At 39.3% G+C, this 26084-nt stretch overlaps 1 long non-coding RNA gene across 1 annotated transcript; it reads left to right on the top strand.

Moving 5' to 3' along the window:
* The first annotated feature begins 16807 nt into the window (after window positions 1-16807).
* On the top strand, window positions 16808-23060 carry LOC106558606. Its single transcript, XR_005353590.1, has 2 exons — window positions 16808-17042; window positions 22578-23060. It is a non-coding gene; the product is annotated as an uncharacterized LOC106558606 (long non-coding RNA).
* Window positions 23061-26084: the final 3024 nt, after the last annotated feature.

Here is a 26084-nt window from a genome sequence, read left to right as displayed (position 1 = left end):
CTGAGGCTTTCCTCTTTCTAACTTGAATATTGAATATGCTCAGCATACGGACATTATCTAGCATTCTAGGTATAAGTCAGGAAATGTTACTGTGAAAAATAATAACAGGATCAGCCTCTCAGCGTTTGTTAGTGTAAAAACCACAACACACTCTATATTTTCCAGCAAACCTATCAGATGGGTCATTCCACTCATTGGCACGTGGACTTGTTCTTCCTGCCTACTGAGTCAGTCAGAATTGGAACATTTGAGTGGAAGTGTGTCAACCTTCTTTGAAGGAAAAATATCAACATAAGCAATAAAATTTGTAAATAGTGAGAATCATAAGGTTCATAGTCCATCTCCGAGGACTCCATCACGTGATTCGGACACATATGAGACGCTGACAACATGTCTAGTATGACTGTCCCCGATTCACAGGTGAGGAAAACAAGGCTGAAAGAAGTTAAGTGATTTACTAAAAGTTAATAAGTGAGTAAGTGGCAGATTCTTAGGAATCCGGTTTTGTTTTGTTTTTTTTTTTCAAATTGTGATCTCCCCTCCCCACCCCCAAAGCCAGGAAAGGAGTTGAATGGAATGAAGCTGATCACATGACCGGGCCTGGACTGGGCCTGGACTGGAGAAGCGAAGGGCCCTCAGCCATGTGAGGAGAAGCCCCTTCAGTGAAAGGAAGAGACAACTCCACAGCATCTGAGAGAGGGAGGAAGGGAAGCAGGGGCCTGAGAGTAGGCAGCTGCAGCTTGTGAGTTGGCAGGAGACTGTTCTCCAATGTTCCTGTTCAGAAAGGAAATGTATTTGAAATGCTGAGGACTCCATATATATTCTGTTAATAATTTACCAACTGAAACCATTAAAGATGTTGACAAAAGCTTTCCATTTACTATGGGTGTCTATGGGTGATTTGAAACCACTCATTACCTTTATAAGCTTCGGGGTTATTTCTGAGTGTCCCAGCTAACTGGCAGCAGCAAAGGCAGCTTGGACCAGCAGCAAATGGAGTTTTAGTTTGAACATACAACTACCCCGATTCCACACTCAGGCGTTTTGCCACTAATTCACTGAAAGACTCTTGGCCCGGGGCCTCTGTAGGCAAATTATATTTGCCAATAGATGAAATTTATACTGTCACTGGGCATCCCTGAATGGGAAGCTCAATATTAAAAAGCAAATATATTTTCTCAGAAAAAACTCATCGAGATGTCATCAGAGTCAAGCGTTCAACAGAAACGAAGAAACAGAACATTCCTATATCAAATAATTTTATATTCTTCTGGAACCTTCTAAGTATACAGGGACTAAAGTTCCTTAAGTGACAGGAACAGACTGCCTTTACAATGCAGGATGAATTAATTCTTTTAAGCAACTATTTGTAAATAAAAACCAAGCAGGATATCACTTGCTATTTTAAAGTTCTGGATTCTTGAGATGCCTGGGTGGCTCAGTGGTTGAGCATCTGCCTTCGGTTCAGTGTGTGATCCCAGAGTCTCAGGATCTAGTCCCACATTGGGCTCCTTGCATGGAGCCTGCTTCTCCCTCTGCCTGTGTCTCTGCCTCTCTGTGTATCTCTCATGAATAAAAAAATAAAATCCTTAAAAAAAATAAAGTTATGGATTCTTGTTCCATTTCTGCCATTTCCAACATCCTTGTATAGGTGTTTTAGTTAGAATGCTTCTGGCTACAAATAACAGTAGATGCAACTAACAGTGATATAAACAATAAGGGCATTTATTATTTCTCATAGCACAAAACCCAGAGTTCTATGGAAGCTCCACCATGGTTAAATTGACAGCTCTGTGACCTGTGACCATGTCTCTATTCCGCAATGTGTCCTGAACAGGTTGTCCCTTCATGCCTGTCAGGTGGCTACTGAGTTATCCATGACACATGGACCTGATGAGATTCAGAGGCAGCAAAAAATATCTACCAGTTGTCTCCCTTTTTAAACTGAAAGAAATTTCCAGAAAGTTTGGACTGACCATGTCCTGCACCTAACCATAAACCCAGTCACTTAGCAAGGCCCCTGAATGCAATTTCCATGACTGACTTACCCTAATCAAGATACTTCCCGGGGCTGAAGAGGGAGCCCAGCCTGCCTTCAAGCATGTGGCCACTCAGAGGAGGGAAAACAAAATTAGAGAAAAGGAGGAAAGGTCAGTTTTGCAGGCAACAGGGATTATCTGACATATCAAGAAACCTCCCATCGTCATTATGGCTCATTTTCCCCATGTCACTGGGTAAAAATTAGGCAAGAGGTCACAAGTAAGACTCTTCCAACTGCCAGAATTCTACAGTCCAAAGTTGAAGATGACTCCCTCATCTGCACTTAATGGAAGAATCAACATGAGTCAATGAAATAAGATTTCCCCAGAAAACATTATAGGTTAGAAAGAATTAATACACAATATAACAAACAAATGATTTCACTTTTAGAATGAAGAGTACTGTCCATTGATCTCCATATTTCTGTGAGATAAACAAAGCTGTATCATCAGGAGAGCTGAGACAAAGAGAAGCATAAGTAGCCCACAGCCCCATGCTCTTACTTTGACCAAATCATTAAGTCACACTGAGGACAATGGGAGAAGCCATGTCATAGCAGTGACTTCCAAAGTGGAGAGTGCCAACCACCGAGGGTACAACAATGATCTGCTCAGGGCTGAGAAGAAATGCTGGAATTTCTATTTATATTTTTGTCTCATCTTTTAATTTATATGAGTAATATTTTATAGTGTGTGTGATGCATCAGCAAAGTAGTAGTGCACGCATATAATTTATAGCTGTGTAGAAAGAGGAGATGTGGGCTGATAAATTTTTTACTTATAGAATGCACAGTTAAAAAACTTTGGAGACGACTGGTATAGATCATATTAGCATTTTGATGGCTTCAACTCTAGCACAGAACTGGAAGGGAAGAATACATGCAGAAACTGACACGACTGGATTTGTGATTGGCCCACACTTATAAAATAAGGCAGCTCTGAATCTCGGTTTAGAACATTCATTTTGCAGTAAAACAGAGATGCTCGGCTTATTTTTATTTGTTGTCCTCCCTTACAGAGGCTCTCACTTTGTTTACCAGGAGGCCACTTCTATCATTTTCCTCCTCCTCCAAAGTATCTCCTGTTTTAAGAAGTCTTAGGCTTGCTCTCCCCGGCTCTGCATAAATGTGGCTTACTGGTGCAGTCTGGGAGTCAGAAGAGCTCTGTAAGGCTCCCACAGTTTGTTTACTCATTCGATTAACAACTGTGCATCTATCTCCTAAGTGCTAGACAGGAGGTTACAAAGATTTGCCAAGACTCCTGGAGTCCAGTGGCTAGGAGGAGTACTGTCCATTCTGTAGAGAGACCAACAAGAAGGTGGCATAAGGAGGGGATTAAAAGGAGAAGACTGAAAGTCAGAGTGGGGTAGGTGCGGGTGTCAGGAACTGCCCCCACTCCCAGAAGAAATGGCTCTGAACCTTTTACTGAGTCTTGAAAATGAGAGGAGCCAGTCAAATGCCAAATTCATTTCATCAGAAAAAAACAGTAATGGCAGCTCAACTCCACTTGAAGAAGGAAATGTGGTAGGGGGAAGGCAAGGGGATCCCTTTTTCTTTTGGTAAACCTTAGCTCTGTCTCCCTCCAATCTCCGAAATTGTAGCATGGGTGTAGGCCTCATGCTCCGTGGAATCCCTGGGCTGCCTATCCCGGTGCACTTGGGGATACAGGCTGCCCAAGTGCTCAGGACTCCAAGGCAAGTGTGTTTCCTGGGGGCCTTAAGCAAAAAGAAATCAGATAGCAATGGTGTTGCTGGATGAGAAGGTAGCAGAGTGGGTGGAAAGAAGACAGAATTTAATCTCCACGCCTGTGCCACCTAACAGGTTAGAAAGGGTTTATTCAATGAGTTTAATCACAGGATCCACTATAAGAAAATTGTAACCCAAACCTAAAACGTATTCCAATGAGTCGACACTTTTAAACTATACGCTGTAAGAAGACTGGACTTCTGACTCAAAAAAGTTGTTTTTCCTTCAGTGCTCTTCCCTTCTTCCACAATTCTGTTTTTTCGGGGATTATTTCAATAGTGGCTTAGAATCAGGCTTCCTGCCTTAACTCGAAATGTGCTGGGTGGAGTAGAGAAGACATTTATGTCATGACACAGCACAAGGAGCCTTAAAGCCACTTTTTTTGCTCGCTCCTTTCAGAAGCAACGTGACAGGATTGCTTAATTGCCCTTTCCTGAAACATGGAAGGAAGGGATGCAGGGAATGAGGAGTCAGAAGGGCAAGATTAGAGTTTTATTAGAAGCAGAGAAAATCTTTTTTGTAAGAAAAACAAAGATTTTACCATCCAAATAGGAAATCCATCAAAGCACTGTGGTGCTTAGTCCCTGGCAGTCAAAACAGCTGGGGGGATGGGGGAGGGAAGGAAAGAAGTTAATCTATATCCAGAATTCTTTAATTAGGTGGTTAAAAATCAGGCAAAACAGAACAAAAAGGGAAGAGAGAGAGATAGAAAAAAAAAAAACTTTGCAGTCAACTTTTGAGTGTTGTTCAAGTTGAACAAGGAAGCTGGAATTTGAACTTAACTTGCAAAGTAGGTGCCCTGTGTGAGGAAAGCAGCCAGCCTGGGGCCTTTCTGGAGCCTTCCTTCCCTGCTGAAGAACACATTAACAACTTCAGCTATTCTCTCCAAAACCGACGTTAATTTTAAAAACTAAATGTAAAAAAGTTATAAAGCAAATGCCCAGGCGTTTTGCCTCAGTTGACAAAGGTTTCACTCAGAATGTCATACCTATGTCATTTACAAAAGACTAGAGTCAGCCCTTCTGAATAGAGAGCCTTCAGCCTTTTTATCCTTCCCTTCCTTGTCATTGTTGGATATGAGGTGTACCCAATATACTTCAAAAACCAGCCTTAAAAAGACAAGGGTAAATGCATGGAGAAAAGTGAAAACGGGTGACCTTGACAACTTCTTTAGTAATTGTGAAAGATAAGGAGAAACATAGTTGCATGCATTGGGTAACACAGCTATAAACGCAGCCGTTGGAAGTCTCATTAATTCAATACGCACATTTCAGGCCCTATCCTATCTGTCTCCTTCCCTCCCTCTGCTCTTCCTCCCTCTCACTGTCTCTCCTCTATACATTTTCACATGTAGCCAAAATTTTCTGATATATTTCCCTAGTTGACTAAAAACATCCTTTATTTTATTTTACTTTATTTTTAATCTAAAGCAAACATGGATGTTGATTACATTTCTGAATGGATTCTATCTCAGAAACCACTATTGAGGGACATGTAGAGGCTTCATGCCCACGGCGCCTCTGTTGGCCAGCCCCAGGCTCCAGGTAGATGCCATCTAAAGCATGTAAAGAAGTTTTAAAGATTAAGCAAAACTATGCTGTTCTCCAATGACCTTTCATTTGTTTTTGTGACTGTAGCCAGAAAATTTGAAACTGAGGTAAAAATTAAGAGGACAGGGTGAGCAGACTTTATTGTCAATGTGTTTCTAATTTTATACATTTTTTCAAAGTTATGTCTTTAAGGTAGATGTCAGCTTACAAAAATAACAAATAAAGTAATAGTCATAATCTCAAATTCTAATCAACTCTTTGCTTTTCATTGTAGATTTTTTTTGGCTGGTGCTCCCTTTTTAAAAATATTTCTCTATTTCTTTGAGATTATAAATATAATAGAAGTGGAAATATATAATTTCAAAGTTCTGGACAATTTCTTTCTTCCTGTTTCTCTCTTAGGTCAAATCCCCACTGTTGTTAACTAAATAGGAGTCACCTACTCACAAGGCAAATGAAAAAAAATAAATAAATAAGATTAAAAAAAAAAAAAAGACACTGCATTGCCCAGAAATGAGAAATGTTGTTGAAATTTAGGAAATAATTTCCTAAATTCTAATTTTGTGGGCAACTGTCACAGCTGAACTCCCTAGGGTATAGCTTCTAGCCCTGACTGCTGACCTTGTTTCAGCAAAATGCACATTAGTGTCACACTAAGTCCTTGTGGCCAGATCACCTGACATGTTTGATTTAAACAAAGTGGGGCAGGGACTCTGAAGTTCTAGGCAACATGTGAGTCATAATAAACACATTCTACTTTGTCTTTGATTCAGCTTGCCATTTCCATTGCAGAAGGCTTCTTTGAGAATGGTTGTTTTTGTTACTTGCAGTATGTTTGGTCCCTGGACTCAAGGGTTCTCAATCTAGGAGATAAGAGATGGCAAACAAAAAGAGTCCACTCTCCACAAGAAAGGCAAACACACATTGTCCTTCTCCTTTCACCTTATGGGCATAAAAGGATCATCAAAACAAACCAAGCCACCAAAAAACAAAATTCAGAAGAGATACATAGGACACCACTATATAATCATAAGCTATTAAGAAAAAGGAATCAAGAAATAAATAGGGAAGCTGCTCTAATTTACAGGAGAAGGCTGCAAAAGTGTGTATTGTCCCCAGATCCGGGGAGATCACAGTGGTTTCCCCTCATCCATACAGAAATAGAAACAGAAGTTCAGAGCTCAGCCCAGGAATCTCAGCTCAGGGGGAAATCCAGTTGAAACCCTCAATAGTCTTCAGCCTCACAGGAGAGAGGGGCTTTTGGGAGCACATAGCACAGACATACATGGGGTCATCTTAATCATAATAACAGCCAACATTTTTTCAGTGCCAATTTTGTGCCAGGCCCAATTGCCCAGTGAAGTATGATTATCTACAGTTGGCAGGTGATGAAACCGCATCTCAGAGGGATTAAATAACTTCTCAGTGAACTGGAGACTGAGGACTTAAATCTCCATCTGTCTGATTTCAAATCCATGGTTGATCACTTCAGTGCCCTTTCTCTCTCTTCTCTCTCTCTCTTCTCTCTCTCTCTCTCTCTCATTCTCCTCTCTTTTTGGAGAAACACTTGTCTTGGTAAGGCTCATGACTACCCTCCTTGACATCACTCTTGTAGACCGGACCTCTCTCGATTTTCAGGAGTTCTCATAATTATTCTTAGTAATTTGTTAAACACGGAAATATATACCATAGATCCCACCCACACTAACTCTGGAGGTAAAAACACCATGGGTTTACTATTAAACGAATGTGTCCTTTTCATTGTCCATATTTACTTGGTCAGTTGTGACTTCATAGATATTCATCTCAGCCTTTTCTTAAACTTCATACTTAAAGTCTTTCTCCCAAACTCTCATTTTCATCTGTTTTGCCATTTTCATCGCCAATCTTCTATTGGTCGGTTCCCTCTTAAATTAATCTCACTAGAACTGCCCACAAAAATGCAGATGTAAATGCATCCTAATTATAATATAGGACAATAGAACAACATTTGATTTGGTATTTCACTTTTTTTTTTAACTTCTTTCTTCTTTGAAGTTTGCTCTTTGAACAGTTTCTAGACTTTTAGTCTCTTTCCTGGTTGCTATTTCCTTCATCCTCTACGTATTTGATGGGTCCCCTGGAGTGGTGGTAAGGCACATAAGTTTTGAGTCAGGATCCCAGGTTAAAATACAGCTCGACCATTTGCTATTTGTGTAATCTTGGGCAAACTAACTAATGTCCGTCATCAATGAAATGAGGATAATCCTAGCACCAATATGATGATTCTAAATCTAAGAAAATAATAGATGCCAAGTCTTTAGAAGGGTGGCCAGTGCCTGGTGAACTCTTGATAAATATTAGTTTTTACTATTACCTAAAACCTCTCCAATGTCCCAGTTGTCATCTGTATCCCTACTTATACCAACTTACGAACTTTCTGCATTTGCCTCCTTTTTAGTTGTCTTCCAACTCAACAAAATTTTGTGCTATTCACAAATTTAGACACTAAAATTCATTTATAAGGAGTCTGGTTAAAAGCAGGACTTAAACATAGCCCCCTTTATATTTCCCCATTCTAAATTGTCTGTTTATGATACCCTTTATTTCCTATTTTTCAGTTGGTTCCCCAATTGTGACTAATCATCCTCTTTTCCCCAGTGAGAAAATCACTGGGATACTCCACTGAATATCAAATTATCAAATACATTCTGAAAATCTACATATACTCCACCCACACTTTTCTCCTTATCTGCATGCAAATTTACATCATAATGCAAGGCAATTATTTAGGGCTTGTAATTGTCTATTGGAGAAATCTTTTCTCCTTCTTTTCTACATGTAAGTGTTGAATGATCCTAGTGTGAGAGTCTCCCTAAAACAGAGAAGAATCAGAGAACATAATCTTCTGGGTGGGTGCTAGGTTTCTTCTTGGTTCTCAGCGTAAATTATAATTTGCTCAAGATTACCGATCTGGCCAAGCAGTTCCTCAATGTCTTTCATCAACTCTTTCAGAGAAGCTCTGGGGAATCTATTTGGTTAGTTCAGTCTTCATGTCACAGGTCAGTTTAAAATAGCCCATTTAAAGCAAAGCAAGGAAATGAGTTTGACAGTATCCAGACAAGGAATGGAGAGGAGGATGGAAAGAGACACCCTGGGAAAAACACCATCCAAAGAATTCCTTAGCTCTTTTTAAGGACCCGGTTAGCTCTGAATCAGAGGTTCTCTCACCTACTGACCTTCATCACACCCTGAGTGCTCCTCACTCGGTCATCCACTAAGCACCTGTCGGGGCTGGGTACTGTGCTAGCTAGCTGCTGCAATGCACAGAGGAACAAAAGAGAGTCCTTTCACAGAGCTGAGATTCTAATGGAGATGCACAGGCAAGGGAAAAAGAAGAATTTTAATATGGTGTTGGTGATTAAGTATAATGAATAAATTATCAAGAACATGTAATTTAAAAAAAAAAAAAAAACACTAAATACTCCTGATTAGGGGAAATCTACCAAGATTCAGTCTTTGAACTTGGGGATGTTGGATGAAACTGTTTCCAGGGAATAACATGAGGACTTTTGACCTGACAGGCTGTAGCAAACAGTAACACTGAGTAAAGGACTAAGAGGACAAGTCAAAAATTCAATGTTAGAGTAGCATTAAAAAAAAAAAAAAAATAGAGTAGCATTAAAGTATGCAGTCATCCTAGTCAGCTCAGGCTACATAACAGAAACCATAGACCGGGTTGTTTAAATAACAAGAACTTATTTATTAGATTTATTTAGTTTAGTTCCAGAGTCTGGGAACATCAAGATCCAGGAGCCAGCTGACTCAGTTTCCCCATGAGAGTCCTCTTCTGGCTTGCAGATGGCTATCTTTTCACAGTGTCTTCACATGATGGACAGAGAAAGAGCTCTAGTCCCTCTTTCCCTTTGTATTAGGGCACTAATCTCATCATGTGCCCCACCCTCAAGACCTCATTTAAACCTAATTCACTGTCAAAGGCTCCACCTGAAAATACCATCATATTGGAGATTTAACATATGAGTTTAGAGGGGCACACAACACCATAATAGCAGGTATGAACATCCTACAAGAGCATGCTTGGAAATGCTTTGTCCTGTGTGCAGAGACCAGAGCTTTCACACCACAGTCAATGGTCTGGCTTTAATCGTGAAGGCAGTCCTTTCTTCTCACCCAGGATACCCAGGGTTGTCCAGCCTCAATCACCAACGCACTTTAGTGCTGGGTTGTTTTTGTTTTTGTTTTTGTTTTAAGATTTTATTTATTTATTCATGAGAGACACAAGCAGAGGGAGAAGCAGGCTCCATGCAAGGAGCCTGATGTGGGACTTGATCCCAGGTCTCCAGGATCACGCCCTGGGCCAAAGGCAGGCACCAAACCGCTGAGCCACCCAGGGATCCCCCAGTGCTAAGTTTCTGTGACAAATCCCTTGTTATCTTTAGGCAGGCTTGCTAGGGGGAGAACTGAGATGCTACACATAATGTCTGTTAATGTTGCAAATGAGGAATATTACTGTCAAGAATGCGGTTTCTTACAAGCCTGAGAAAAGAAAGAAAATAGTGTATTTTAACAAACTTTGATAGTTACAAAGCAATTTAAATGTCTATTCATTCTAATCACGAGAAATGTTAATCTGGGTCAGACATGTTTCTGTGCTTTTAACTTAAGCAAGGAAAAGAAAGTACATCCTATATGCGTTGAGAGTAATGGGCTTTATTTTTTCGACGCCCATTTAGAGCTATAAGGAATGTTTCTGTGTAATAGGATCAGAGATAAATAGCAGAACATTTCATTCTTTGTGAATACAGATGATACGTCAATGCTCAGAAAGAAACCTCCTTTAAAAGAGCACTTCTCAGGGCACTTGGGTGGCTCAGTTGGTTGAGCATCTGCCTTCAACTCAGGTCATGATCCTGGGGTCCTGGGGTGGAGCCCCTCTTCAGGCTTCCAGCTCAACAGGGAACCTGCTTCTCCCTCTGCCTCTGCTGCTCTCCCTGCTTGTGCTCTCTCTCACTCTCACTCTCAAATACATAAATAAAATCTTAAAAAAAAGAAAGGGGGGGGGTGCTTCTTTCCTTGGTCATTTTCATAACTATGTACATGGACTAAAATTAATGCCATGTTATTATCCTTAGAGATTTGGGAGTAGCAGCATACAGGTAATGCAAACCAATTATTAATGACAGTTCAATGTGATACAGTGATACAAATGGAGAATAACATGTCCTCTTATAATGCTTCTTGTGATTGCTATCTAAAAAATGATTCTAAAATAAATGTATGTCACGGCCAAATTCATAGAGGGCCTCAAAGAAACTGGGCCACACATAACCAAATCAGAATGTGCACAAGTAAGAATGCTCAAAACAGTGAAATCAGACACTGATAGAGTCCCTGACAACACCAGACGTCTCAGAGTTGTTGAGGCCGGGAGCACAACCTCAAAGATGACATGGCGAGTACTGGGGGGCAAAAATAGCAAGTTTGCTGATACGAACCACCAAAGATGGTGAATAATTGCCTGGCACTTCCAGCAAGTCTGCCTTGAATCAATCGTCCTTTTTAAGATGTTTTACCGTGGCTGAATGGAAGAAACAAGCACAGCCTCTCCCCAAGAGAACTTGTGAATGGGGACAACCATTAAACCCGACATCAGAGTTGGACAGAGGGGATGTGAGGAGGTCATGAAGCTTTGTGGGTATGTATGTACCTAAATTCATGCACTACTATTTTGTTGGAATTCTGGTTTTTGCTAGGATAATCCTGATGTTCTCTTATAAGCTGTAGGGGAGCATGATTTTAAAAGAAGAAAACTCATTTGCACCCTCACTGGAGAAGTCTAACTGGTGCCAAAAACATCTCTGCGTTGGTCGAGCACTATTTGATGGTGGAAAGGATATAAGACCAAGGGATCAGGCTGCCCAGGTGGGAACTCTGGTTCCACCAGTAACAACTCGTTTGACCAGGAAAATTTACAGTTTTCTAGAATCACTGGCTTCCTCATCTGGAAAATGGAGTTGGTTGTACTAACTTTCAGGGTGGTTGTGAGGCACTGCCACCCTGGAAAGAAAATCTCTGGTTCTACCCATCCAGCTTGCCAAAAGGGGTCCAAATACCTTTCACTGGTGAGAAATACTTGAGACTCATGACCTGATATTATCAGAAGGATTAAGAGTATTTTTAAAAGAAGCCTCTACCGGGCCATCTCTAAAACAGTAAAATGAAACAATAACAATGATTGTCTTTGGGAGAAAAGCTAGATTGTTGTGGGCTGAGGCTGAAGGGAAATGGACTTCTCACCATGTACTATTTTGAATTGCATATCATCTGGATGTTTAAGCAAATCAAAGAATAAAATGTGATTTTTTAAGGTAGCCTTTGAAACTCGTACTGCTTTGTGTGTTTATCTCTACCAGAGGGGTAATCATGACTTTAGAGTTTGACTCTGCTTCTTGGACATCATTCAGTGTATTCCACATGAAGAGAAGATGGGACCTGACTTCAGAAAAGGACTTAAGCCCAACAATTATTAAAAATTGTCTTAATAGGAACATGGAATGTATTAACGAGTGAAACTGATATTTTTTAACTGGTCCATCCTACCCGAAAAAAAAATACTTATGTTATAAACTTTTCTTTCCTTCTTCTCCAATCAGCCGTATTATCCCTAGTCAGCTGCCTGGTTTGAAAGTAGGTCACACACTTCTTACTTTTGCCCATCACCCAAGACTAACTTGAAACAGAAAGGAAGAATCAGTGCCATTGGGACAAGGATAAAAAGTGTCTTAATTTCCTTCATTTGGAAAAGAAAAATCAAAGTTACTATTCAGGCTACCAATCATGTTGTCTTTCAGACTTTAAGTTCTCAAAGGGGAGAGCATTTTCCTTTTCTTCAGCATCTTAAACATGGTCAAGTCTACCTGTGTTTAAAAATAAACACTGTTTTGGGATGCCCACGTGGCTCAGACAGTTAAGCATCTGCCTTTGCTCAGATCATGATCTGAGGGTCCTGGGATGGAGGCCGCATCGGGTTCCTTGCTCAGCAGAGAGAGCCTGCTTCCTCTGCCTGCCATTCCCTGTTTGTGCTCTCTCTCTCTCTCTCTTTCTCTCTCTCTGGCAAATAAATAAAATCTTTTAAAAAATAAACACTGTTTGAAAATAACATTATTTATTCTTTATGTGACTGAGAAACACTATTGTGTAATAACTGATTCCATAGCAAAGCAAAGCTCCCAGTGGTATTTCATTAAACTCACACACTGTCAATGGATCTCTGGACTCACTACCACCATATGCACCAAACTGCAGTCCTGTTTAGACGTGGGGAACTGGATAATATTCCAAGCTCCTATCCCAGTGAAGATCCCAACCATGGTGCATTCCACACTAAATATTGATCCCCATGTGTCTCCCATGGTTACTAAAAAATCTCCCTCAGGGGAAACGACATTCCTCAACTTTTTCCTTTTTTCACCTTTGGTATATTGATTCATACATGTCATAATCAGCCTACTGACACTCTGGAAACCTGAGAATATTTCTTCAGGATGGTAATGAGAAGCAGTGCATCTTTCTTCTAGGTTTACAGAAGAGCAGATTTGGGAAAACCATTTTCTGTCCTATAGTGCCCAGATCTCCACACTGAAAGTCTATGTAAGGCACAGAGATTTGTGGAGGAAATCTCTTAATTCTAACAATAAGGGCTGCTTTGACTTAATTATGTGAAGGAAGCAGTATTTTAGTGATTCATGCTTAAATGAAACCATTATTTTCTAGATCCTGCCAAAAACTTACCACAACTCATTCATGTGATTTTATTACAAATTAAGATTCCCATATTTTGGAGGAGAGACATACATTTTAAAGTCTCTCGGGGAGGGAAGTCCTGTGCTTCAGGGCAATTAGTTGCCCCAAAAAGTGGAACAAAATGAGGACCTTGTTATAATTCTGGTAAGCAGAGGACCAGGCTTGCCCTTACTTCAGTAGTTCTAAGTGCTGCAGAAGAGGAGCACGGTGAACCCCAATGTGGCAGGGGACCCGGCCAAGGCTAGTGGGATTTACTTACAAGGAAGTACAAAGAGAGTGAGTTTACAAAAAGTTTAGAGGTTTTCTTTCAGTTTTGGTTTTTAATCTATGGATGGGTCAACCATCTCCTTAGCCTAGTCCTTACAAGAAATAGGAAATAAGATCAAGGAAAGGTTATATGCGATATTTTGTTTTATTTTACATTGACTTGGAGACAGAAACTTCTAGAACTTGCAAAGGGGTTGAGAGATAAAAACAAGAGGATAAAAGGAACAGCAGGGCACCCTCTCCCCACCAATAAGCCAGAAACACAGCCACTGGAATCACATAGCCTAAAAAGGGCACAGAAAGTTGGAAATGTGTCCCGTTTTGCACCTTTCTCCAATATTCAACCTTTTCCTCCCATATCAAAGATTTGCTGCCACTGAATTTAATTTTCTTCATTCACAAAGACCTACAGGCCAGGTCAGTGATGGTTCAGCATTATTAAGAACAAAAGTTATCAGTATAATGTCTCATTATTTTACATATCAAGTAGGTATGCTCCATATACACAAGCCTGCATTGATTACGTCCACAATAACACCTCTGTAACAAGTGAAGGTATCAGTGAAGCCCTAGAAGACTTCTATGTAAATAGGCAAAACTTGGGAGCCATCTCTCAACATTACCAGCCCTGCCTGCCCTATTTTCAATGCCAAGAGTTCACAGAAGCAGCACAGTTTACTAGAAAGGGAACTAGACTAGGAATCCAATGGCTTGGGCTTGCAATATGTTAGCTGTCTCATCTTAAATGTCATCTCTCTAAGGATCTGTTTCCTTATTTAGAAAACAAAAGTGCTCTTGGGTCCCTTCTAGCTTTAATTTAACATTCTCCATGTACATACATATGCCTATTGATTCAACAGTGCTACGGATTATTACCAAGAATGACAACAACAAAGTGACAAAAATATGATTGCAATCATCATTCTTCCCTGTGAAATTAGTGATTATGGCAATAATCTCCAAAACCTAGTGGTAGATTTTCTCATTATTCCATATGTCAAAATAAAATGTACATACAGAGAAAAATCTGGTGCCCTCACCAGAAAAAAAAAAAAAAAATTAATGTTACCTTATTTGTGGAAAGATGACTTCCCTGAAAGTTGGAGCAATCCAGGCATCTAAGAAAGCTCTTTGTCTTTATCCAAATTCCACAATCTGTGTCAAAAACTGTGGACTTATTTGCAATCCTAACCCATAATAATAGCTGGTTCTATGTATATAAAGAAATTATTTTAAAAGGTATCCAGGTTTTCAGTTTGTTAATAAGACATGATTCCAGATTTTATCAGCATTAACATCCCACCATTGTTTCCCCATGACCTACAGTACCTGGATTACAGGAAGGTACAGTCTGTGACTGTGAAGGAACATTTCATCATCAACAAAAAAGCATGTATTAAGTCGTAATTATAGCTAGTGCTTCACTGATCATAGAACAAAAGAGAGACAGAGAGAAAGAAAAGAAAAAAGAAAGAAAGAGGGAAAGAAAAGAAAAGGAAGGTAGTCATTCCATTCTAACTGTGCAGTATATTACTGGAATAATGCTCTGTGCCAGCAATGATAGGAATACACAGATAGCAAAACAAAAACTGCAGTTAATCAAGGAAGCATAGACTTACATACAAGCATGAATAGTAAAAGAGGAAGTAGGGACAGTGTTAGATGCATAACTGAGATAAGACAATCAATAGAAAGGTCTGGAAATGTTGAGACAAGATACAACATCTGTGCTCTTATTAACCTGAGAAGACTTCCTAGAACTTGTAGGGTTTTTCATTGAGGAAAGTACTTTGGTAGGTGGACTGGGAGTTCAATTAAATAAAGCACATAAAAGCAACTGAGATCATCAAATAAGAGGTCTTTCACCTCATCACCAACTTATGGAGGTCTGATCCCCCTGAAAAGCCACCCAGAGCCCTAGATCCAGCACACAATCTTTGCAGGAGAGGATGTTTCAGCAATTAACTACCTACAGGCAAGTACCGATAGGAGGCAAGAAGTCTGACCAGGAAGGAGACAGACAACGGTCCTGATTAAAAAGGGTGAAATTCTGCATCCACGTGGAGATAAACAGCAAAGAGAAAACAGTCTGTTCAGAAGATATTGAAAATGAAGTCATTCTCTGATGCTTCTGATGTGTGTCACCTGCACCTTATAGCATTGCTTTAAGACGCCCATTGCTACAGAGCACTTTAGCATTTAGTATCCAAAAATGGTGATCCCTTTACCTCTAGTATCCTAATATGCTGAAACTTAGCACGAACTTGAAATGTCTGTGGGATATTACTGTGAAATCATCCCGACCCCTAAATCATCCTTCCTCGATGGCTCCCCAAAGGCTTAAAAATAGCACTTAACTCTTTAAGAGCGATTGGACTGGCTTAAATTAACTCACAAATACCTTCCTCGAAGAAAGTAGGGGACGGATAGGAGGTGGAATGCAAATCAAGTGACAGGTTTTGTCAACACTGAGACAGGCGAATAGATTGGAACTAACAGATCAGGGGGACCTGGGGTTAGCAGTAGTTGATTTCATCTTGATCAGATCACTGCAGCCACGAGTTGGCTGTTGGATTCAGAGAGCCTAGACGTTAAGAAACACTGGGCCCTGGACAATAAACCAGGTAGATTAAGGAGGTGATGATGGTCAAGGAAGGAAACTTCTCTTATCTCTATTAAGCCACATCTACACGACATCAACAGTCCATAGAGTCTCCATACCTCTAGGAGAGCAATTCATTTCCCAAAGAAAGACAGTGCCCGAGCATGAGCACCCCACAGGGAAACAGGTGAGCAGGGGAAGCAGCCCCGGTCTCTAAGCACTACAAAAAAGACATTCTTCTTTCATTTGCAAGCCATATTCTGTAAATGTATAAATTCATTAATCCACTAGAAACGTATTTTGCACTCATCACCTATCAGGCGCTTCGCCAGATCCCGAGAATACAAAAGTGAAGAACTAATACAACTATCACAAAAAAAACTTCGATTCTTGGGTGCCCAGGACGCGCCAGGAACTCCACTTCCGCGACGCGAGGCAGTGACCGCGACGAACCGCGGCGTGAGGCCTTCAGCTCCCGCTCTGCCGGCGAAAAGCTACCATGAAGAGACGAAGGCTCGGAGGGAATAAAGGTGACGGATCTCTCAAGGAACTCCAGTGCAAGAGTGAGATAAGCGAACTAATGTTTACAATATTCTACGGTAAATGCTAAAACAGAGATTTAAAAAAAAAAAAAAAAGAGGAGCTCCTAACTCAGCACAGGGGAAGGGAGAATGGAGGGAAGCGGCGGTGAGGAGTGCGCGTGCGCGCGCGCGGCTGTGTGCGTGTGCGTGGGCGGCTGTGCGTGCGCGCGCGGCTGTGTGCGTGTGCGTGCGTGCGCGGCTGTGTGCGTGCGCGCATGCGCGCAGAGCGTGGGCGGTGGGCAAGGAGCACAGGTGGCTGAATGGCGCGGGAAGAGAGCTCGCCATGCTGCCAGCTGCCCTTCGAGCGGACCCGCGGAAGCCTCCCTCTACATTTCCGCAGGATGAAGAATGTTGCTGAGAAAGAGCAGCGGCGCTCACACAGTGTTCCTGGGATGCCACAAGAGGCCCTGCCAAGAAGGGGCATTTATCATGACAGACTAATTGCTCACTCTGAGGTAGATATTGTTCCATCTATTTGTGGACCCCATGTGACTACGTAGTAATGACAGGTTTTTAAACAAACAATCCAAAGCTTATGTGTCCAAATAAATGCTCCCAAGTAGTTCGTCCCCTTAAGTTTAAATGCTAATTTCAGGGTCCCCGCCACAGCGCTTTTAGAGCGTTTCAGGTGCATCTCTTTTGAAACTGCCTTCGCTGCGGCGTGTGGAACGTTCTTTTGGTTATCCCTCCTGGTGGCAAATTTTCACGATATTTTGGGGTTGTTTTAAGTCGAGAATCATTTAAGCTGAATCCGTGATGAGTGATTAAACTGGGTAAAAGTAACTGAGAATGTGAGATAAATGCCAGGCACTAAGCTTAAGTGTGTTTTGTAAATCATCTCACCTATTAAATTCTTACCACAAATCTACAAGGTGGATATTAGTGTCCCCACTTAATACTTCTTCAATAATCATAAAATTAGTACATGTTCACGGAAGGAAGTTTGGGAAAATCTAGAAGAGTAGAAAGAAGCCAAACCTTGTTCAAGATCTCACTGCTCCAGTCTAACCACTAGTGACGTGGCGATGCTGATCGGTTTCATCTTTCTTCCATGGGTGAATACATAAATATGCTCTCACCTCCAAAAATAATCACATTGTGCATGACTTTATGATTTTTCTCTTACTACCAGATTCTGAACAGTTTTTCATGTCACTAATTTTTTTCTACAAAGTCACCTGTACTCACTGGTTGGTATTCTCGTATGTGGATACGTCATAATCGACTCAAAGAATTCAAATATTTCAGTGGTTCAGATGCACCCTCTTCATAGATAAGTCTTTGTAGATTTCTATGATCATTTCCTTCAGTCAATTTCCTAGAAGTAGAATTACTGAATTCAAGGCATGCATATTTTTAAAGGGTGTTATAATTTCTCCAGTTTTTAGATAAGTAAATGAAAACTCAAGTGCTTTCCAACGTCATAAAGCCAGAATGTACCAAAGGTTGGATCTGACCCAGGTCTGTGACTCTAAATCCTGTAATTTCTTTTTCCACTCTAATAAATGAATTTTGATCAAAAATGGAAAATGTCAAGAAAAAAAAAAAGAATGTCTGCATTTACAACTGAAACTATTCCTGAAAGACTTTTTCTTTTTAAGGAGTTTTAAAAATGCTTTAGATTTGCATTGTTTCCCTAATGATCTTTCAAAGGATCAAGCTCATTTCTGAATATATATTTTTGTTAAGTTCATATTTAAAGCACTCACTGCACATTACTGTTACATTCTTAGATGTCAGTTCTGTCCTTTATGAATTTACAGCACTATTATTATTCTGGCCTAAGCACTGGGCTTCTGGTTGAACTGCCAAAAAGCATAATCTGTCAGGCATTTAGGCAACCTAATTGGGACAATCTTGGTTACAATTCAGGCAAGCCACAGCCAGGTGGGGAGTCCACACCCGCGTGTTTAGAATACCAAAGACTAATAGATAACCAGTCTTCTTTAAGTCTGGCTACATTCTGATAACAGGGAAGAAAAACATTTCCCACCCAAAGTTCTACTGGTTTGTTATAAACATATAGTCTGTTCTCCTGGAAGGATGAGTAGAGTGAGCAATACAAGAACAACCAGCTTTCTTCCTTGCGCATTTGTCATGGAATGTAGTTCATAATGGATTAGAAAAAAAAACAGACAGGTGGGGGAGGTGCACTAGAAGAGACGGGTGGGGATGTTGTGCTGAAACTGTATTTTTTGTAGTTGAGTCTACAAACATTTCCAAATTGTACTTAATTCTTCGGCCCCAGGCACTTGTCCCTTTTGAAGGACCAAAAGGATTTTAAAGATAAGGAGATTTTAATGACAAGGCAGAGGAAGAAGTTGATTTAGTAATTCTGACTTGAGGCTTTCAAAGCTTTGTATAAGGATGCTTTCCACCTCTTTGGGATCTCCACCAGCTTTCTCCAGTGCTCGTTCATTGATTCAGTTATCGATAAACAGCCCTGCTTTCTTCCCCCAATCGTTTAGTGTCAACCTTAGTGTTTAACCAACATCTCCAATGTAACTTAACCAACAGAATTTTGTATTTTCGCCCAGATTATCTTCACCTCCTCATCCCCCACCACAACCTACTCCAACTTATTCTGTCAATAAATGGCACAACCATGCACCTAGATGTTCAAGCCATCTGAGTTACACTTATTCCCTTAACCCAACATCCTGTAGGTTTCACCTACAAAACACATCCCCATCTCACCCACTGATATTTCTCTCCATCTCTGTTGCTGTACCCATTGTAAGACTCAATGGAATGTCATCTAAAATTATTATTTCTATCTCCATCTCCTAATAATGCTTTCTCCACCCAAAAATCCAAGTGATCTTTCAAAACCTAAATCAAGCCAGTGGCCCAATTAAAACCCTCCAATGACTTTTTGTCACAGAAGGACTCCTTACCATGGTCTTCAAAGTCAAGTCCTTCCTACCTCTCTGCCCTCATCCTCTCCCCCTTACCTCCTCTTGGCCTAGCCTGGCTCAGGCCTGGCTGTTTTTCCAGATGTAGCCTTCCCTCAGGCCTGAAATTGACTGTTCTCCCTGCCTGGAATACTCACCCTCTCAGACTGTCAAGAAGATGCTTTGCTTTTACCATCCAGAGCTCAACTCAAATATTATTTCCTCAAAAGGCTTCCCAAGTTCCCTCCATAATACATTGCCCCATTCTGTTTTCTTTATATCAGTCCTTACTAGTAGAAATCATCTTCTTTTCATCTCTGTAATTGCTTATTCTTTCTCCCTCACTAAAATATGACGAGAGACTCCTAAAAGATGGACTTGTCAAATTTACTCAACATTCTGTAGCAGCTTATAAAGCAGTGCCTCACTTAGAGTAAGCACTCAGAAAGATGTGTCGAATGAAAGAATCAATAAATGACAGACATGGATGGACAGAACCCAATCTCCTACTAATGCCTTATTCTTCAAAAAAACAACTCTGATTTTTCTGAGATTCAGGCAATAACACCAGATCAGGTGAGATTCAACCACTAGATAATTTGCTCTGAGTTGTAAATTACATATTTTTAGTAGTCACATCAGTTCTGAGGCTATTTTACTACACTAATGTATTAGTGGCCTGAAAAAAATGAACAAAGCTTCCAAAATACATTTCTCTAGCAAGTCAGTGATGATAGAATCTGGCACATTGTATTTTATACAATTAACTCCTGTTGCCTTCTTGAATGTTATTTTTTTCCTCTCCATTATTATTAATTTTTTTTAGGTTTTTTAAATTTTAATTCCAGTATAGTTAAGTTCAGTATACAGTGTTACACTAGTTTAGGTACACTAATTTAGTGATTCAACAATTCTCTATATTACTCAGTGTTCATCAGGGTAAGTGTACTCTTAACCTCCATCACATATTTCACCCACCCCACCCCCCACCAACCTCCCTTCTGGTAATCATCAGTTTGTTCTCTCTAGTTGAGTCTCTTCCTTGGTTTGCCTCCCTCTCTCTCTCTCTCTCTCTCTTTTTTTTTTTTTTTACTTGTTTGTTTTACTTAAATTCCACATATGAGTGAAATCTTACGGGATTTGTCTTTCTCTGTCTTATTTTATTTAGCATAATGCTCACTAGCTCCATCCATGTTGTTGCAAATGGCAAGATTTCATTTTTTTTTTGGCTGAATAATCCATTTTCTGTGTGTGTGTATTTATACAAGGTATATAATACAATATACATACATTATACAACATATATGCAATAATATTCCAGTGTGTGTATGTCTGTGTGTGTGTATGTATATCTATCTCACATCTTTCTCCATTCATCTGTCGATGGACACTTGGACTGCTTTCTTAATTTAGCTATTGTAAATAATGCTGTAATAAACATAGGGGTGCATGTACCTTTTCAAGTTCTTATTCTTGTATTCTTTGGGTGCTTTCTTGAATTTTAAACTAACTGTCTTTGCTTAAAGAATTCTGGATTTGAAAAGTAAATTCTTCTTAAGGTATATAACTATCATCTTAAATGAAAATGCATTCATAATTGATAATATTTATATTATTCATCTTGTCATCCAGAAAAAGTATGCATCCAAAAAATAAACGTATGTATATTCACTCACACATATAAATGCACAGACATAAGAACATATTTAAGCATTAATGAGTTTGCTGTATGTATGAAACTTTCTACAGTACATAATGCATAGATGGTAAAATAGGTCAAACAGTGGGAACCTCCACATCTTTGAAATCTTTATGAATACAATGCTGTCCCCATATCACCTCTTGCCTAACAGCTTTAAAATAGAGCCTTGTGAGGAATGTGAAGCAAAATAAAAAAATCCTAGTTCTTGTGTGGCAAATTAAAGCAGCACAGCAGTCTGGGGCTCTGGTGTCATATTCATTGGGACACATTCTTGTGGCTAAAATAGTGCTTCTATGTTGTCTGCTCTAAATGAAAAAGGATTTTCCATATGTGTTTTTATAATGAGTGTTAGGATTTGGTTACATATTTTATTCAAACTGTGAAAGCCAATGGTAGCAATTCAATATTCCAGCAATGATCTAAATGGCATGCTTACTTTCTTCCTAGAAACATTATGAGGGAACACTCTTTGAGCCACTCTGATGCCAGCCTTATTTTTCATTTTAGCATTTACCTTTCCCACGTGAGACACAGCTCCTTCCCTCTCCTCCCGTCATTTCAGTAAAGCTGTATCCATGTCAGATAACCAGAAAACTGGGCTGTTTAGAGGCAAGGGATAGAGAGGTACTGTGCAGGAGTAATTGTGGTGCCTCACATGTTCTCCGAGTTACTATGAGGGGATGAACATTCATTTCTCTGTAAGTCTCTAATAAAAATGTTAGTGACCATAGGACTCATCTTTCTCAGACTTACCTCCTCTCTCTCAGGTCATTTTGTTCTTTGAAAAAACTGACTTCTCTGGCCGGGTCTGTAGCAGATGTTGCTTTATTGTTTGCTAACATTATGCTAACATTACACTTACAAAACAGTCTGCAGAGCCTGGCTTCTGTCAACACAGTGTGCAGGTTACAGCACAAGCTGGGAGACTTTTCCCAGCTCTCATCAATGACTCCCTTTAGGCAAGTTGCTCAACATCATCAATTTCCACATGTATAAATCGGGATCCCTGATAATATATAGCTGAAGTCTTTGGAGGAAAGGCCACCTTCCTTGTTTTTCAAACTTTCTCCTTACAGTCCTGTGAAAAGTCTTCTGGCTTTCCAGACAAGAGAAAGAGCCATAATTTTTAAGTGATCTTCCCTTGCTTAGCTGGTCAAGCATTTTTAGACCCTTGTTTTTTAAACACATTTTTATCACTTAAGTATCCAACTGTCTCTTTTGAAATTTTTGAGTATTTTCCAAAACTTAAACGTATGTGTACTCAACAGATTATCAAAGTATAATTTCAGAGATAGAATATATTACCAATTTATTTTACTAGGAATATATAACTGTGCTACAAGAACCATACTTGTCAAACTGAGCAAAATGAATTGTTTCTTCTTTGTTTTAAGGCTAGGTGAGGTTCAAGTCAACTGTCCTTAAGCTCAACCCAGTGCCAAGACAGCGGAGAGGTGACTACAGATAAAGCATAGGCTCCTGCCTTAAGGAAGCTATGATCCAGGAAGGGACTGGAACTTGGAAGAACTGTGGTATTCAGCCACAGTAAGGCGTACATTGAAATGCAGACTTGCTCTGAGCCAAGCATTGAAACTCCTGACTGGCACGGGCTTCAAGAAGACAATCACTTCTAAAGCGGGTCTCCAATGAAGAATTGAATTTCTACAGCAAAAGCAATGACTAAAGACAGAACCTCCAAAGAAGTACTGATTCTTGGTTTTAGGAATTCTGTCTTTTTGTCATACCTGGCTATTTCTAAGTGTTAAATATTGCCATTGTTTTTGGTATACTACTCTAATTTCAAGTTATTGAAAATCCATAATACAAGTTCATTTGCATCATGAAACTATTACTGCAATTAAAATTTCAAACAGAAATCATTTATTTAGAAAGACTTTTGACCACATTCTCTCATCTTGGATGGGTCTGAAACCCATCCAAGATATTTTATTGTTGCCTTAATTTCCATTTCTGGGGTTTATATTTATTTGTCTCTTGCATTTCCTTCCAGAGGATAGAAGTTAGGGGAAAATTAATTGAATGATGGTGTAAGAGAGAGAGGGGAACCTCAGGCCCAGTTCTATGCTTTCCTTCCCCATCCCCCCCACCTACACATCATCTTAATTTTCTCTTTTTCTCAGAGCTGGATTCTTCTCTTCATCAGAACCATTCCCTGCTGCTCTACCACTTCCCACCAGGATAATTTATGTTAGCCTGCATCTTCTCCCTCAGTCATACTGCCTTGGGAGAAGCCAGCATGAGGGGGAAATGTCAGGCCTGGAGACTGGTTGAACAGCATTTGATTAGAAAAAAATATAATCAGAACTCCCTGTTCTATAAGAGTACCATATGAACTAAATACCCAAATTTCCTATCTTTATTTCACTGTAGAATCACAATCATTATGAAGGAATTATTAATATGAATACTTGAGGCATTGACAGGATTTTGTGCTTGACCAATTATGCTTTGAGGTAGGAGATAAGACAACATTTGGGACATACATTGAGACTTTTAGGACACATTTTATGCTAAAAAGTAATTCTCTGTTTATCTGAAATACAAATCTAACTGCAAATTCTGTATTTTTGTTTAATAAATCTGGCAATTCTAAATAGGCCATTCAATTTGGAAATGACAAGGTCTCTGTGATCTTTAAAAATCAGTTTCCAAGTGAGTTGAGGGGAAGCCAGATGACCAGAAAAGGAGTGAATGATTATAAGGAAAAAAGAAACAAGTATCAAGCCCTTTTCCCAGAAATTGGATCTGGAATGAAAGAGACATGTGCTGCTATTTTATTTTTTACAGAATTTTTGGATATACCCAAAATGATAACAGGATTCAGTTAAGTAAATAAATCCATTTGGTTAAGACCAGATATCACAATCTCAATAGATTGTGCCAGAGAATGACAGAAAACAAATATCTGCCATTTTGCGTTTTAAAATAATGAACACACACATAAAATAAAATAACACAAATATATGTTATCATTTCTAATCCTTATGTTTGAATAAAAATTCTGAGTATTATAATTAATTTAATTTTACCTCTTTAAATATTAAACAGAAAATATTTCTTGCCTTGGTGGAAAAAAATTAAATAAATAACAGACTATGTCAAAAGAAATTGAAAAGATAAGAATCTGGAAGAAGATGTTTGCAACATACATGCATAGTCAAAACAAGCATTTGTGTCCAGGAATAACTACTGAAAACAGATAAGTAAAAGTCAACAACCCAATAAATAATAAAATGGGCATGCAAAATAGACATTTAACTAAAGGAGAAACATATAATCAGAAGTTCGAACCTTTTAGAAACAAGGGAAAATAATACTAAGTCCATTATAAGATACCATTTCACACCCACTGAATTGGCAAGAATTTGAAAGTCTAACTATACCAAAGGTTGGAGAGGATATGGAACAATAAGAACCATGAGCCACTGTTGGTGGGTGTGTGAACTGATTTACTGATTTAGGAAAACAAACTGGCATTACCTTGCAAAGTTGCAAAAGTTCATATTCCATTAGTCAGTGATTCCACTTTTTATACCCTAGAGAAAATTTTGCTTGTGAACATCAAGATATAGAAAGACATAGATCTAGATAGATAGATAGAGAGAGAGATCCGTCTTAAAAGCCTGGGAGTAAATAGATAACTTGTGGTATATTTATGCAACCAAATACAACAGAGAGAACTGATGAGCTACATGCATATGTCACAATTAAACTCTAAACAAATAAGCAAATCATAGAAAAAGGTATAAAATATTATACTTTTCCTATAAAGTTTTAAAAATTAGCACTTTTGTTAGGGATATGTGTATACTTATACCTTTTGCTTACAGTTTGATTATATATTTTTACAAACCTATAGTATCTATTTATATATTTACAGAATATATTTATGTATTGATATATCATATTTTTATACTTATTTGAGGACTATAAGGAAAAGGATGGGAATGATAAACACAAAAGTCAAGAGAGTAGTTACCTCTGGAATGAGGCAGAAGGAGAAAAAAATTGTAGGGAGCCTCAAAAGGATTAGAAAAGTTTTCTTAAATTAGATGATAAACACAGGGGTAGAATGTTGAAATATTGAAGAGAAATCTACATAAATTCTCTATCAAATTCTCATCATTTTTTGCAGAAACTGAGTTTATTTGGGTAAAGATTGAAAATGTGTAACCCACACTATTTAGCCTTCTTATGTCAACATATGGTGAAAGATGTGTCAACCCTGCATGGGTTTAGAGCATTCTGAACATTATGCATATTCAGCAGAGCTGTGAACTTCTTGCATCAAACTAATCACTGGCCTTACAGCTCTGTTTTGTGTTTAAGATTGAGCCTTTTAGAAACCACCCCACCCAGAATGTTACACAGAATCTCCAAAACATGTTTTTCAAGTGCTCTGATAGCCAAAAATGATTTGGCATCATGACATATGATCCAATGAACACTGGGTCCAGAAATAGTCTGTGATTTTAAAGACTCAGGTACAGGATTTCAGAAATGGTACAGTTTTTTCCCTTGGAATATATTTATAAATAGGTATAAAGGAGACAAACCAAACCCTTTTTCATCTTTATTTCATGCCAAGTAGAGTCCATAAAATCTAGATCCTAGAACTTACCAAGGGCCAGTTAATGAAGATCTGACTGGCTTCCTTCCTACTGCTCTCTGCCAGTGCTACACTAGCTCAGTGAGGCTCTCTCCTACCCTCACCTCTGTTGCCATCACCAGGTGTTCCTGTCAACAAATTATTAGCAACAGTGTCAAGACTGGACAACTGTCAAAGGGCCAGCATATATCTCACTCACTGATTGGCTAAGATTCTAGACTTAAAGTGAATAAAAGACAATTCATTCTCTTTCAGAGGAAAGGAAGAGCTC

Source organism: Canis lupus, chromosome 1 (genome assembly GCF_011100685.1).
Source record: "Canis lupus familiaris isolate Mischka breed German Shepherd chromosome 1, alternate assembly UU_Cfam_GSD_1.0, whole genome shotgun sequence".
Lineage (NCBI taxonomy): Eukaryota > Metazoa > Chordata > Mammalia > Carnivora > Canidae > Canis > Canis lupus.
Note: the sequence above shows the minus strand (reverse complement) of the source record. Positions and strands in the feature narration are given on the sequence as shown.